Raw genomic sequence first — 13,427 nt, 5'->3', positions numbered from 1 at the left:
AGAAGGAAGAAGGGAGGAAATAAGGAAGGAAAAAAAAGAGGAGGAGAAGAAGGAAGGGGGAGGGAGGAAAAGGGATAAATGAAAGAAATAAAAAAGGAAAGAAACAAGCATTTATTGAGTAGCTAATATGTGCCAGTCATTGTGCTAAATGTTTTACAAATATTATTTTATTTGATCCTTACAACAATCCCGGACAGTAGGTGCTATTATTATCCACATTTTACAATTGAAATAATTGTAACTTGCCCAAGGTCAGAACTTGAAACCAAGACTTCTTAAAATATCTGAATGTGTGGGACGTGGAGGTTACCTGATCCATATATACTGTGTCCCAAGCAGATGTGACTGCTGGACCACTGCCTGTGATTTCTGAAAATATAATAATGTTAGAGGATTTGTATAGCCTTTAGCATAAATTACTTAATTTGCTCTTCAGTGAGCAAATTAATTATTAATTATTATCCTTGCTTTACAGAGAAGGAAACTGAGGCTGAAAGAGGTTAAAACACTAGCTTATGATCACATGTGGTAAACATCAAAAATGAAATTTAAATTCATTCTTTTCTGGCTCCAAATTTACCCTTTCATTCTTTACTTCAAGTTTAGCCCTTCTTTACATTATAAGAGGCAGCATGGAATATTTAGATAGCATTCAAGAAAGCCTGAGTTTGAATCTTGCTCCTGTATGACCTTGGATAAGTTACTAAACCCCTCTGAATCTAATTCTTCATCTTCAAAATGAGACTAATATTACTATTTGTGTATGGATAGGGGCTCAACATATTGAGTCCTTTATGAGCCTTAAAGTCCAACATCAATCAATTCACAAGCATTTATTTAACGTGCCTGGCCTTGTACTAGGGATTGGGATGAAACGATTCCTACCTGAAACAAATTTATATTCCGAGGGACACCAAAAATATGTGTATAATTATATAGAGTATAAATTCACTTTGTGCACATAGAAGCACATTAGGAAAAACTTCCTACCAAAAATATCACTTCAGCAGTATCTTGGAACAAGAAAGGGGGTCTTGATAAAGCCGAGATAAGGAGGGCATCTATTTCAGGCATGTGATGCCTGGTACAAAAGTAAAGAGATGGGAGATGGAACTAATGAACTAATAAATTTTGAAGACCTTTCATTCACAAGTTCATCTTTTTAAGAATTTGAAATATATTCAAAAATCTTAACTACTATAAAATAACAATATTGTTTAATAACATAATAGAGTTATATTAAGTACTATTGGGGGGAGAAACATGTAGATATATTAAAGATAGTTTTAAGATTGTAGATTGATGACAAACTCAGGTAAATCACCAAGTAAAAATGTGTGAGGAACAGGGAGAAGGGCTGTTTGGCTGGATCCCAAAGCTTGGGAGGGGGAGTCATGTCCAGTGAAGCTGGGAAGAAAGAGGGGGGCCAGTTATGAAAGGCTTTAAAAACGAAACAGAAGAGTTTATGTTTTATCTGGAAACAATAGGAAACTACTAAAGATGACTGAGTAGGGGAGTTACATAGGCAGATCTGTACTTAAGGAGAGTACTTGGGCAGCCTTGTGTGGGGTTGAACAGGAGTGAGGAGAGAAGCCAATTAGCTAGCTATCTAGGTGAGAGGTGGAGTGATGAGAGCTTGAACTAAGTTGGTATCTATGTGAATAGAGAGAGGGGGTTAGATATAAAAAAATGTTGTGAAGCTATAAATGGCAAAATTTGGCAACAGATTTAATATTTTCAGGGAGGAGTGGAGGATGATTCCAAGGTACCACGCCTGGGAGCTTGGGAGGAAGGCAAAGCTTTCAACAGAAACAGGGAAGTTTAGAAGAAGGGATCGTTTGAGGTGGGGAGAGATAATTATCATATAATTATGAGCTATTATTGTTATTACTATTACCCAATACTTCCTCAGAGAGATCTCAGAGATTCCAGAAATTTAGCAAGGTACTACTGGATTATAGAAAAGCAAATATTCAATTTTTTGTTTTTGTTTTTCTTTTTTTTGAGAAAAAGAATAGGGGAAAATGGAAAGAGGGAAAGGACTAGTGACGAGTGAATTTTACTTCCATTTATGGCAAAATTCTAGAACATGGTGTTAGAAATATTATTCAATGTTTAATGAAAGGCCTAGAAAATTAAATAGTAATGATAAAGAACCATCATGATTTAATAAAGAAGAGATCATATATTATAATAACTAATATTTATATAGTTTTTATTATATGCCAGGTACTGTATATTATTATCTTATTTGATTATCTTATTTGATTTTCATAGCAACCCTGAGAAATAAATGTTATTTTATTTCTATTTTACAGATAAGGAAATAAAAGTAAACAGTGTGTTAGGCCTGGAGTCAGGAAAGCTCATTTTCCTGAGTTAAAATCTGACCTCAGACACTTATTAGCTGTGTGACCCTGGATAAGTCACTTAACCATATTTACTTCAGATTTCTCCTCTATAAAATGGAGAAGAAAATGGATAAACCACTCCAATACCTCTGCCACAAAAACCCAAAATGAGATCACAAAGAGTCTGACACTACCTAAGAACAGCTGAACAATAAAGATTTTAGACAAGCATTTGACAAGACTTTTAATATATTTTTACATGTAGATTAGACAGTATAGTTGAAATAAATTCAGACCCCTTTGAATGGTTAGTTTCAAAGGGTGTATAATGACAGCTTGGAGAGAGTTTGACTTGTGTTATTTGGCAGTTTTATCAATGACTTGGCCAATGTTATAGATTGCCATGTTTTTCAGATTTACAGGTGATACAAAGCTGGGCATGGGAAATCGTGAACATACTGGGAAAAAGTCAAGAATTTAAAACACACATTAGGGAGAGAGAGAAAGGGAGAAAGAAAGAAAAAAGAGAGAGAAAGAAAGAAGGAAGAAAAGAAAGAAAGAAAAAGAAAAGGAAGGAAGGAAAGAAGAAAAAGAAAGAAAGAAAACATGAGGAAGAAACATTTTACCCTAGAAAAAATATAGGTTCTGGAATAAGAGAATCTGGATTCCAGTTCCATCTGTCAGTATCTGTGTGACCTTGATTCACTTCTCTGGGATCAGACTAGATAGCCTTTAAGGAACCCCATAGTTCTAAATCTTTGATCCTAAGATTAGGGCCATTGGGCCAGATTTAATAAAATGAAATATAATAAAATGAAAAATAAAAAATGAAGATATATGTTCCTGTGTTTAAAAATGAATTTTACAAACACAAGAGAGGTGAGATATGATAAGATAGAAGTTCCTCTAAAAAATAAATTAGAGATTTTAGTAGACCACAGGTTGCACTGGAGTCAATGGTATGATATAGCAACCAAGAACCAAGATCGTTACTGTGACCTTAAGCCAGATTGAGAGGCAATGTTGGGGGGGGGGGGTTTGAGAAGGGGAAGATCCTACTGTATGTAATGTAAAACTGATAGTAATCAGATAGGGCTATAGCAGTGAATGGGCGCAGAGTAAATAGTACTGAATAGGACACAGTTCTAAGGGACTTTTACCCTTAGTCTGATCTTCCTTCTTTGCTCTTTTCCAAATTTCACTAATGGCTTAATTAACCTCAACTGAAGAGCACTGACATATTTGCTTCCTGATCCTGCTTGGCTCCCTTAGTTCAGAGATATCTCTACTGATCACTGGTTTTGTGTCTAGAGTCCAGCCTATTCTCTGTTCTAATTCCTCCATCACTGCCTCCATTCTGACCATCCTTTTCATTCCTCTCCCATTAGAACCTTAACTTTTGCCCTTAAAGCCACTCTGGGCTCTGAGAAGTGAACCCTATTTTCTTACAAACCAGGTCTCTATGTCACTTCCTACCATTTCTAAATCATGTTGCTATATATGTTTGTTATTATCCTTTTTCCCTAGTTTTCTTTTATGTTCTGCTTTTTCCTGTTAGAATATAAGCTTCTTGGGGGCAGTTAGTTGGACCTAAGTTCAAATCTGGCCTCAGACACTTAACACTTTCAGACTATGTAACCCTGGGCAAGTCACTTAACCCCAATAGCCTCAGCAAAAAAATAAATTATAATAAAATAAAAGTAAGATTCTTGAAGGCAGGTTCCATCTTACTTGTATCTATCTCAGCTCTTGGCACAGTGGCTGGAAGATAGTAAGCTATCAATAAATGCTTTATGATTGGTTCATTCATGGACAAAATCCAAAGCACAAATTTGTATTTTCTAGTAATTTCTAATAATTTCTATTATTCATGAGAGAAATATTAGGTAAAATATATCACTGAAGAGATTTAAGACCAGAAGAGAAGTCTGGTCATGTTTTGAGGAGCAAAGAATAGCTGATGGAAATATAGTCCCTGGGTTCAATTGATGCCCCCACATATCAGGAGATTTAGGTGGAAGGTCTTAAAGAGAATTTTCTGGAGGTCATGGACAATAGCTGCAGAGAATGAGGAGGCATAAATGGATTTCAATCTATATCTTTGAAGGAAAGCCCCATATCAGGGAGAGCACAAATCTGCTGCAGTATCAAAGTATTCACAAGGTCAAAGAGCCATACGTGAAAATATCAAAAATAGGCTGGAAGGGAGCTAAAAACCCAAGTAAAAGAATATTCTTCAGCACAGACTAAGATAACCAATCATTTAGAATTGGTGAATGAATCCCCTCACATGATCATATCATTCAAATTAACAGCCTAATTTCTGTTGGGAATGGAACCAATAACCATCTTTTACATGATGATAGTTTCAAATAGTGCAGATTTGAATAGATATGACTGCTTCAAGGGGATTCATTTTTGCACTAATCCAGATTTAATTGTACCCAAACTTGCAAATATTTTTTAAGCTAGATCTAAGTCATCCTTATAGTTTAACTATTGTTATATTCATATACATATATATTGTATATATACATATATACAATATAACTATTGTATATATTTGTGTTTATTCACCTTATGTTTATTTTGTCTATGTTTCTATACTCAGCTCTTTCCCCACCAGAATGTAATCTCCTTGAATGTAGGGATTGTTCCATTCTCTGTCTTCATATTCCAGCACCCAACATAATTTTTGACGCATCATGGGCACTTAATAAATGCTTTTTGATTGATCGATTGCTAACCACATCATGGTCTTCTGTTTCTGTTCTTGTTTGCCAGAGAATGATGTCTTTCCTAATGGAAGGCCTGCCATTATACCAGTTTGGGATTTGGCCATTTAGGTGCTACCCACGCTAATCCTACTAGACAAACTTCTGGCTGCCCTGATTTTTTGGTATTCTACCGATGTTCTTAATAACTAAATCATCATGAAGCCGCTGGGTGATGCTATAAAGCACAGATCACTGGGCCTAGAGTCAGGAAAACTCATCTTCCTGAGTTCAAGTCTCACCTCCAACACTTATTATCTGTCTAAGCTTGAGCAAGTCATTTAACCCCTCTTTGTCTCAGTTTCTTCATCTGTAAAATGAAATGGAGAAGGAAATGGCAAACTATTCCAGTATTTTTTGCCAAAAAAAATCCTAAACGAGATTACAAAAAGCTGGACAATTGAAAAACAATTGAATGACAAACATGTACTTCTTACTCTTGGGGAGAGAGAAGAAGAAAAAAAATCTCAAAAAAAAAGTCTTCTTGGCTCCAAATCTAGCGTTTTATCCACTATTCTAAGATCACCATTCCTGTGGGTTGTATCTGAGAGCTAGATGGAACTTTAGAAGCCCCTAATTTTAATCCCCTACTACTGTAAGGGAGGAAAGAAAAGTTAATGTGATTTGTACAAGATCACACAGAAAGTTAGCATTAAAGGCAGGATTTGAATCAAACCTTCTCTCTTCAGTGCTATATTTGTGACTTTGATGTTTTGAATCCAAGCACAGGACTTTACATGTATCTCAGTTAAATTTCATTTTAGACCCAATGATCTAGCCTGTTAAGAATTTAAAAAATTTTTACTCTATAATTCATTTTTTTAGCTATATTTCCTTTTTCTTCCAGTTGATAATCTGCAAATTTGCCTTTATCCAAGTCATTGATTGGAAAAAATGATGTTAAAGTGTACAAGGCTGTATCCAGATCTTGGGACATATTAATGTCCTCCACAAAGTGACATAATAATGACTGTTCTTTGGGTCAAGCCATTCAATCAGTTCATAATTTATAAACTATCATCTACCCCATCTTCATTTTTAAATATTTATTTTTAAGTTTTTAATTTATGGACTAGAACAAGCATTTCCTTAGCATGGTGTAATAGTAGTAATAGTAGTAAAAGATGATCACACATGTAAAAATAGCATGAGATACCCTGACACATATGTGCTGTGCTAAACTAGGTCTGTGTCATCCCCTGCTCAGCCAGTCTGTTAGTCTGCAAGCATTACTCCTGATGAAGTTCTACTGGCTTTCTGCAATCACCACTTCCTATTTTAAATATTTAACAACTGTTCCTTTAAGAATATAGTCTAGAAATTCTGGCAGGAGTGGAAGCCCATCTTCTTGACCTAAAGTTTTCAGATTCCAGACTCATCAAGAGCAGCAAAATGCTCTCTGAAATATTTCCTTTCTTATAATTGAGATCATCTCCCTATCAGCCATTGTTTGGTCTCTCCTTTACAGTAGGAACATTAGTTTCCTTGACACAGAAAGTGGAAGCAAAATATAAGTTAAGCAACTCTTCTTTCTCTTACTGATTAAATAGGAAGATCCCATCTACTTCAAGCAGTGGATAGAGTTCTGGGTCTGGAGTCAGGAAGACCTGATTTCAAATACAGCCTTAGACAATATACTTAGGAGATAAGCCCCAAGCTGTAGCAAATCCATTATCCTACTATTGTAGGTGCCTATTGGTGAAGATACTTGTATGGAAAGCATGTAAGAAGAATATCCAAGATTTTTCTAAAGCTTCTTTAGAAATGTCTAATTTCCGATAACCTTTTAGTATTTATGTATTATAATTTTACTAATCAAATTATCTATCCAAAAGCTATTGCTATAGCAGATTTTCAAAATATCCCACTATATGTATACTAAGTATGCTCTTTGCATCATATGGATAAAAGGATATTGGAAAAACAAATAACTTTTTAAAAGAAAAAAAATCTAGCCTGAGCCACTTAATTAATTCTGGTTTGGGCAAATCACTTAACTTCTCTCTGCCTCTGTTTTTTCAACTATAAAATGAGGAAATAATAGCACCTACCTCCTAAGTTGTTATGGGGATTGAGTGAGATAATATTTGTGAAGGGCTTAGCACAGTTCCTGGCCCATAGTAGACACTTAATAAATGCTTATTGCCTTCCTATTCCTTCTGTGATTGCTTAATGAGGATGGTTTGTGCAGTGTTTTTCTTCTTTAAAATAATAATGGTTCTCTCTGGGAACAGGTTTCTCGGGGAGGTTTTCTGGAGGCAGCCTTAGTTTCAGTTAAAAGTAATAATCACCCCAAATGCAGCCAGGGATTAAAGTACAGTCTTTTATTGTCTCTTCTAAAATCTTATCTCCTTCATTTGGGGGCTCGGCTAGTTTTCTGGAGACTTTCTCTCTCCTGTTTCAAGAGCTCCCTCCGAATGTCTCCATATCCAAAGGTTTGTCCTTCAGCCTCCAGCCAGCACAAAGGTGGAAAATGGAACGGACTTTGAAAGTCTCCAGCCAGCACCAAGGTGAAAGTTGAAATGAATCTGTCTTGCCTCTGAGAGAGGGCTTCTGGCTCTCAATCTCCCAGAGTGCTCTCTGGCCCTAAGAACTTCTTGCTTATATGAGCTCTCTAAAGATGTGAACACAAGCATTGTTTCTATCAGTTCTACTTAGTACCTTGTTTCTTCTGGGCCATAACATCTCCATGTAAGATCAGATCAATCATACTGGACCATGCTAAATTAGATAATGATTGTCTCTATCGACTCTAATGACTTAACACTTTGTAAGGATTCCAAGAGTTTGTTTCTTCTTGGGTTATGCTTTTGCTTCAACTTTTATTAAGTGAATTTTCAGAGTAGTTAGCACAAAACAGATTTTAGGACTGAATGATCAAGAAGCTCCAGAGAAACACTGCAATAGATAGTGTATATGTGTGTGTATGCATGTATGTGTGTATATGTGCATGTACACATATATAATATCTATATCTAGCTATATTTGTAGACAATACAGTGAATTACCTTCTTTTTTGATTTGTCAATAATAATTTTAAAATATGATTTATATATGCTATATAATGTACATATCTACAGATAATAGATTTTATAGAAGTGTATATATAGATAGTATAGTATATATATACATCTACATATAATAGATTTTATAGAAATATATATATAATATACATGTATGTATAGATATGCTCATATATGTATACTCATATATACCCATACATAGACATAAATATGTGTATGTATGTATATTAGAAATAAATTATATTTTAAATTATTATTAACAAATTTTAAAAAGGCAATTCACTATATGGCCCACAAATAAGTAAAACAATACTGTAATGCAACGCACCCACGGAAAAAAAACTACTTCCCCACCCCCTAAAAAAATCTCCTAAATATAAGAAATACATTTGTTCTTGCTTATTATAATCATGGCAAGTCAGAGTTATAAAGGGATTTCAGAACTTATCTAGTCCAATCCCCTCATTTTATATATGAAAAAACAGGCCTCGAAAAAGCAGTAATTTGCCCATGTTCAATAAAAAAATAAATAATGCATCTTGAATTTAGACTCAAGCCCTCTGACATGAAAGCAAGGATTCTGTCCATGGCACCACACTGAAATAACTCTGGCTCGACTTTCCTGTTCACATCCCCTCTCCTCAGATATTTTTAAACAAAGTCCTATTAACAACCCTGTAAGACTGTCATTTGTTACTCTGCAAAGAGTACCAACAGGATCTTGAATACCCTGTTCTGCTGTTTCTTTGGGGTTCAAAACAGCTGGTTTCTTTTAGAGGACATAGCCTGAAGCAGTTCTTTCTCCTTTGGTTTTTCTTCTCTGAAACCAGACCTCCTTTTAAAGCTTCTTTCTGGAGCAGTTTTTTCCCTTCTGGTTGTCTCTCTGTAGCAAGTCTTTTTTCTGAACTAGAGAAAATTTTCTCCCCTGGGGTTTTTGGTCCCTTTGTGTAGTATACCTGAGGATTATTGTGTTGTCAAGTGGCTTGTACAATTTTCAATCTGGAAAGGACCTTAGAGATACCATCTAGCACAAACCCTTTATTTTTACACATGAGGAAACCAAAGTCTCAATATAAGTGGCTGCCCAAAGGTCATGAAAAATGGCAGAAATGGGATGCGAACCCATGTCCTTAGTCCCAGTCTAATGATTTTTCCTATAACCTCACACTGCTACCCCTTAACTAATTCCAATCTTCTCAAATGCTAACTTGACAATTTGGAATATAGATAACATATGTTAAAATAAAAATAATTCAACTCACAAAAAATCATTTAGATGAATATTGTTTTTCTTCATTTCCTGTCTTTGTTAGCCAGGTGCTTTCTACATTCTGATTTAATAAAAGAATTTGTGCATGGTTGCTAATGACTAACAGTGGTATAATGTACTCCCTTCCCAATAACATTGGCATTTTCATTCAGTGCATAAGTATCATAGGGATTTATTGGAAAGGAGCTTTGGCATTGGTCAAATAATACAGAGGTTACATTTGCTTTACCTAAATGTTATACTGTCCAGGAATGTTAACTCATTTCTACACAGGTGCCTAAAGTTTGAAGTGGGTTAAATTATTTTGACAGCCACAGACTTCCTTCTCTTGAATTGTTTTTTTTTTAATTATGAGTTTATTTTTAACATGTAAATAAGTGCATATGCAAAAAAGTCTTAATTTTATTAGGAATTCTAGAATTTCAAAAGATACAAGTTTATTTTCAGATAGGAAAAACAACCAAAATTCTCATTTGATTCTTACAACTATCTTGTAAGGAAAGTACTATTATTATCCCCATTTTACAGATGAGGAAACTGAGGCCAAATGAGATTAAGGCAGTTGCCAAGGGTCACACCATGAATAAATGTTTGAAACTATATTTAAATACTGGTCTTACTGATTCCTGTGCTCTATTCACTGAGTCCCCTAGCTGCTTCTTAGGTGTTTTATCAACATATTAAATTCTTGCATAAGGTCGATGTTCTGGGTTGTTTGTTTTTGTTTGTTTTGCTTTTTTGTTTTGTTTTTGCTAGGCAGTTGGAGGCAAATGACTTGCCTAGGGTCACACAACTAATAAGTAGTAAATGTCTGAGATCTCATTTGAACTCAGGTCCTCCTGACTTCAGGACTGGTGTGCTCTATCCACTATAACATCTCATTGCCCCTTATGTTCTGTTTTTCAGCATGAATATCATACTCTGGAATTATAGAACTACAAAATGCTGTATTGAGAATTCTATGAAAATTGCAAAGGACTGAATTTAGATTCAGGGAAAAAAAACTATGTTTAATCGTTTTGTCACTTACTATTTATGTGACAATGGACATGTCACCTGAAAATTTCTCTGTGCCTTAAAAGACAGAGCTGATGATATTTGTACTATCTACTTTTCAGGATTGTTGTGAAACTCAAATGGAATGATGCAGATAAGATTTGCAGAATCTAAAACGTTATATTGTTTTCATCTGTTATTAGTAGAGTTATTATAACAAGAGCCAGTGTTCAGAATGACTTAGTAAAAATTCTGCACATTAACCAATCCCGTCTGCCAAAAATTAACCATGGTTGGCCATTTGTGATACTGTCCAATTTCTCTCCTGAGTATACTAACTAATCAGGAGTATTTAATAGGTAGGTAAGAAGAAATATGCGTTCATTGCTATTTTATACATATGAATGATTATTTCCAATCAATCAATAAACATTTGTTAAGTACTTATTCTGTGCCAGGCACTATCCTAAGTGCTGGAGATATAAAAATAGACAAAAGTCAAGAACTTATAATAATGGAAGCAACATGCAAACAAATTTTTGCAAAGCAGGCTACATCAGAATAAATAGGAACTTACAAAGGAAAGGCTCTAGAATTAAAAGGGAAGGTTTTCTGTAGAAAATGAGGTTTTAGTGGAATGAATGGATTTATGACCATTCTTTTACAGATGGATACCTGGAAAGTTTACTTGTTCCCAGTTCCTTTTGTCAGCCATGTATTTCTTATATTGGTGATGGAAGAAAAGATAGTTCCCATTTCCTACAGACAAGTTTGACAAGGGTAAAGTAAAGCATAGAAAATCATGGAGCAATGTTGAAGGATGTCACTTCTTGGATGAATCTAAGCTGTACATCATATAGTCAACCCATCTGGCTTACTTCAGAACAACATGTTAGGGAATTCAGCCTCTCCTAGTAGATGAGCATTTTGGTTGAACATGGGCCATTTGGGAACCTCTTTCCATAGAATGAAATTTTACTTGGAAGTGAACTTGAAATCAGAATAAAACTTTCTAGTCTAGAACATCTCTAGAGAGTCAGTTTCACAGACAATAGGAAGAGCTGACAGTAGAATGTTGATGTAGAAATGTTATTCTATAGTAAAAGCACTGAGACCTAATTAAAAAAAGCTTAGTACTCAGGCTGAGGTTGAGGTAGTTTGCTCTAGGTAGACCATGGCACTGATTCAAAAGATCATTTTCAACAACAGTATTTACTGAGCACCTGCTATGTACGAAGTACTATTTTGTGCTTGTGGGGAGGAATTGTGGGAAGGAATTTCTCTCAAATTTACTATCTGCTCATGGGATCCAGACATTGTTCAGCTAACAAACACTCAGCTTACCAAAAAAAAAAAAAAAAAACAGATGTGGAATTGGCTGCTGCCCCTCAATTTGCCCTCAAAGACCTCCTTCATACTTAAAAACCCTCTAATCCCTGGACTTGCTCTTGCCACTGCTTCCTTCTTAATAAGTCTTCTCTTATTATTGTCATGGGGCACACCAGACAATTTCTTTTCACTACTGCCCATCACACCCATCTTGGAAAAAACAAACAGAATCCTTAAAACAGTTTGCATCGTCAAGCGAGACAAATTTTTGCATTGCCACATTCAAAAGAATATGTCTCAAGCTGCATCATACATTCATATATATGTGTATAAAACATATATTTCTCTTTTAGGAGGTGGGTCACATGTTTTATCATTGGTGCTATGGATGGTCATTGCATTGACCATAATTCTTAAGTCTTTTAAAGTTATTTGCTTTTATAATATTCTTTGTTATATTGTAAATGGCTTTTCTGGTTCTATTCACTTCACTTTCATCAGTTCACACAAGTATTCTCAGGTTTTTCTGAAACTATCCCTTTGTATAGTTTCGTATAATACAATAATATTTTAATCAGTTAGTCATTCAATAAATATTTATTAAGCACCTGCTAAGTAGCAGGCACTTTGTTAAATGTTGGGAATAAAAGGAAAGCAAAAGGCAGTCCCTGCACAGGAGGAACTCAAAATCTAATTACACACATGCACACACACACACACACACACACACACACATACATCCCACAAAATTAAACAGCTGGATTTCAGGTTGTGTTATTACTTAAATGAACTTCATAAACCACTGATTTGTTGCCATCCTCCAGGCAATAATATTGGAGCGAACGCATGGAAAATGACCAGTGACCAGGCCTTTAAAACTCTCTGTTTCATTCATCTTTTTTTTTCTTATCTCACAGATCTTTATCCATTTTATTTTACATAACTAAATTAATAAAGAAGCAGATATGTTTGTTAAGCTGTTCTTTAGTTGATAGGTATTCCCTTCATTTTCAATTTTTTGTTATCACAAAAAGCTATTATTAATAGTTTTTTTTACATATTTGGCAATATTTTGGTACATATTTAGTATTTGTAATAGTATTTTTGTATATCTGGAAAAGCGGTAAGCTTTGTACTTCTTGATTTCTTTGGAGGTGTATTCCTAATAGTGATATTACTGGGTGAGAGGGTTTTTACAGTTTTAGGAACTGGGGGTGAGAAAAAGAGGCATAGTTACAAACTGCTTTTCAGAATAGCTGGACCAATTCATAGCTCCACCAAAAATGAATGGATGTACCTGCTTTCCTGCTACCCGTCTAAAAATATGGAATGCTTCATGAATTTATGCGTCATCTTTGTGCTAAAGCCCTGCTAATCTTCTCTGTATTGTTCCCATTTTAGCCTATGTGTTGCTGAAGAGAGCAATCCACCTTTCTTTCTGAGACTGGACTGGAATGAGATGCTAATGGCAAGCTGTACCACAGACCTCATCCACCTGCTGTTCTGCAAAGCCTAGGAGCATATGTCCTTATCAGTCTCATGCACCACATTGCAGACACAGTGTGGATTGGGGGTGTAGTGAAGTGGCGATGGATGTTAATTAATCAAACTATATTTTGTGATGTGCATAGCATAAAGAGTAAATTTATAAAGGAAAAAAAGAGACATTAAACAGGTTGCCCCT

General features: G+C 35.1%; 1 protein-coding gene and 1 non-coding gene across 6 annotated transcripts in view; one reads left to right on the top strand and one right to left on the bottom strand.

The window, feature by feature from the left end:
- Nucleotides 1-13,427, top strand: part of SUSD4 (sushi domain containing 4) — a 220,466-nt gene that overhangs the window by 125,695 nt on the left and 81,344 nt on the right. The window lies entirely within an intron of this gene.
- Nucleotides 13,062-13,168, bottom strand: LOC127563553 (U6 spliceosomal RNA). The gene has a single exon (XR_007954007.1). It is a non-coding gene; the product is annotated as a U6 spliceosomal RNA (small nuclear RNA).

Source organism: Antechinus flavipes, chromosome 4 (assembly GCF_016432865.1).
Source record: "Antechinus flavipes isolate AdamAnt ecotype Samford, QLD, Australia chromosome 4, AdamAnt_v2, whole genome shotgun sequence".
NCBI classification, from domain to species: Eukaryota; Metazoa; Chordata; class Mammalia; order Dasyuromorphia; family Dasyuridae; genus Antechinus; species Antechinus flavipes.
The sequence above is the reverse complement of the archived record's forward strand: the minus strand, read 5'-3'. Positions and strand labels throughout refer to the sequence as shown.